Below are 3,499 nucleotides of genomic sequence, written 5' to 3'. Positions count from 1 at the left end.
GGGAAGGTTCTTCTCTAATCTGTTTGGTTCCAAGTGCTCTTGTATCTTGCATTCATTTATACTCTGAAGAAATGGCATGTGTTGCTTGAATGTTTTATGTAGGCAAAATTAACAGCCACCGATCAAAAAATTATCTGCACCTTTGCAAAAAACAGATGTTTCGACTAGAGGTGAGCCACTAATGCAAATCAATATCATTTGCAGATAAATAGGGTCTATTTCTGCGTAGGTATCAATAGATAATGGATTGCAGTTCCCATCACTTCTGCTTTGTTCCCATCCTTCTGCTTTTAAATTAATTAAGACACTGAAAAAATCTTTTGGTGTTAAATTGTTTCTGTTATGGTTGCCAATCTACAATTGTTCGATTGCTCTCTGTATGCTGTACACTGCAATACAGTAGGTGCCCTCTATTTGTTATTAGATCACGTCCTCAATATCACATTTGAAGTTGCTGCCCCTCGCTATTGCTCTTATTGCCGCCAGCACAGGCCTACCAGGCCACCACCCCACAAGCGCCCTACCTCGTGCTTCTCTTAGGTGATGATGTATCTCCTCTCTGTTCTCCACTTATCTCTATGATTTGAACCTATAATGCTCTATTGTCTATTGCTCTGAAGTCCGAACCTATGACGGTTCTGAATTCTTAAGTTAGAACCTGTTGTACTCATTGTTGTCACCCAAGGAGCAAGGCCTGGAAGTAAACATTTGTGGAGCTGCTGCTAAAGATTGATCAAGTACAACTACTAACATTCCAAAAATGCTTGTGCAAACTGCAGCACTTATATTTAGAAAGCTGCATCCTGCATATGACACCGAAGCGTGTTGCCTACGGCGTGATGAGAATGGTGAAGAAGAAGGATACTATGGTGTACCGAAAATTATTTTTTTTATAAGGGCATAGCTTGAGAACAGTGTACGCAGTTGTAGCTATGCATGGATCAAATAATGTTGGGTCTCATGGATCAAATAATTTGAAGAGAGGTTGTAATGAACTTGACTATCATGACCACTTCCTTTAATTTGAACTCTCGTGCTTGTATTATGTTGTTAGTGTCCTTTCTTCAAGCAAGCTTGAGTTGATACTTTCATGTAAAATTGGTGCTTATACATCTAAAATGTGGCTCAAAACAAACATGTTGCTAAGATCAAGTATATTATAGTGTTTCATGAGAATATGTAATTCTCTGGGCACCACCTAGAATATGCACATTGCAGTATTGAACATCTTGATCATTTGTTTTGTATGGATCTTTCCCCTTGGAGCTTGAGCTGACTTCGTCGACAGTTCTGTTTTGGTGGTGCTTGGTGGTGCCCAGCAGACATAACATCAAAGATCAAATATTTTGATGAAGTCTAGAAATTTAGCATATCTTATCATGCGATCCGTGTATTTTTAGTATAAAAGTTTAGTTGTCCCGTAGCAACGCACGGGCATGCTGCCTAGTCTATTGATGAAAACTAAAAGTAGAGGGGCGGCTAAGTAGAGATTCACGGATGGTTGTTGCTTGTCCAGCGGCCGCTAAGACTGCAGTATATATATACACTAGTATATGTACATCATATACTTCCACTATGTCAGATTTGCACATCACTGTCGGCCTCATCACTGTCGGATTTATGAGAACCGGCAGTGATGTACCTTCACTGCCGGTCATGAGCTTGAAAATGAAAAAATGATTGGTGCTGCGCTAAAACCGGCAGTGAATGACCACAATCACTACTGGTTTGTGGCTTGAACCGGCAGTGTTTTTGGCGGGCACTCATCACCTGCCGGTTTAAGCCAAGAGCCGACAGTGATTGGCACTATCACTGTCGGTTCTAGCCAAGAACCGACGGTGATAAGCCTACAACACAAAAGGCTACAGCCGTCCTCCTCCTTCCTCATCTCTTCCATCCCGAGAACAGAGGCGCGCGTTTGGATCCTTTCCTCTATTGTTACGGCTGCTCTTCACCATGAAGCTAGTGCTTGAATTTTGAAGAATGGGCTTGATCTTTTTGCTTTAAGGTTAGTAATAACATCCACACATTTGATTTTGTTGCTTAATTAGCTTCGTTTTGATGGCTACATTGCTTGATTGCTCATTCTAGTTCTTTCTCCATTCTAGAGAGCACTTTTCCAATTGGACATTTGTGCAAGGCTCAAATTATGGTGAATCCATCATCCAAAAGGTTGGTGTCTATGAACACATTTAAATTCCTAGCTAATTATTCCATGGTGGTCAAGATCATTATTGTTAGTATGTGATGCTATAATTAGTTCTTAGAAGTAGAGTAGAATAGTTGTTCTTCAATATTGTGTAATAATTATTTTTTACTACAATTTTCAATTTATAGGGTCGGGGCTACCAATTTCAATTTTTCAATAATTAGTGTACAATAATGTTTTCTAAAAATAGTACTTTCGAGCTACAATTGTTGTTCATGAAGCTCAATTTTTTATTAATTCTTTGTAATTATTGTCTCAGTATTTTTTGTACAAAGATGGATCGAGAGTGATGCATCTGTCCCGAACGAACAAGCGGTACATGCATGACGTCAGCCAGTTTATCATCGATGCCAAAGTCCATGCTGGGAATGGGAACCCTGTCTTCTGCCCATGCAAAAATTACAAGAATCATAGGAACTTTCGTCAAATTGAGTCTATACGATCGCACTTGATTATCAGGGGGTTCATGCCAAACTATACGATATAGACTATACATGGCGAGGTTGGTGTGAATGTTCTACAGGAAAACGATGATGATGTGGACATGCCTGACGTAGCCATCCACGATGCTGACGAGGAACCCGGTATTAACACGGAACCTATGGCCACAGTTATAATATGTTTAGGAACACGCTAGCTGACGACACCGAAGATAATGATGACATTTCTCAGCTGCTACGTAATGTAGAGACCAGATGTCTTAGTGAAAGACAACTGAGAAAGCTAGAGAAAATGAGACAATATGGCAAAACACCATTGTATAGGAATTGTCCAATGAGCAAACTGGAAGTCAACATCTTGCTGTTAGAGTTCAAATCGACAAACGGATTGAGCGATAAAGGCTTCGATCAGTTGTTAGGTATAATAAGGAAAATGCTCCCAGAAAAAAATGAGTTGCCAGAAAAGACATACTTGGCCAAGCAAATGATCTGCCCCATCGGCCTCGAGGTCGAAAAAATCCACGCGTGTTCCAATGATTGCATATTGTACCGTGGAGAAAAATATAAAGACTTGGACAAGTGTCCCAAGTGTGAAGCTCCATGGTACAAGGAAGGGCCATCAGATAAGGGTACCAAGACCAGAGGAGGTCCTGTAAAGGTCGTTTGGTATTTCCCTATAGCTCCCCAGGTGCATAGGCTGTTTGCATGTGCAAAGAGAGCCAAGCTGTTGCGATGGCATGGCGAAGAGCGTAAGAAAGATACAATGATGAGGCACCCCGCCGATGGGCATGACTGGAGGAATGTCAATACTATGTTCTATAAGAACATCGGTGGAGAGGTAAGGCAGCTT

The sequence above is a fragment of the Miscanthus floridulus genome, chromosome 9 (assembly GCF_019320115.1).
Source record: "Miscanthus floridulus cultivar M001 chromosome 9, ASM1932011v1, whole genome shotgun sequence".
NCBI lineage: Eukaryota > Viridiplantae > Streptophyta > Magnoliopsida > Poales > Poaceae > Miscanthus > Miscanthus floridulus.
The sequence above is the reverse complement of the archived record's forward strand: the minus strand, read 5'-3'. Positions refer to the sequence as shown.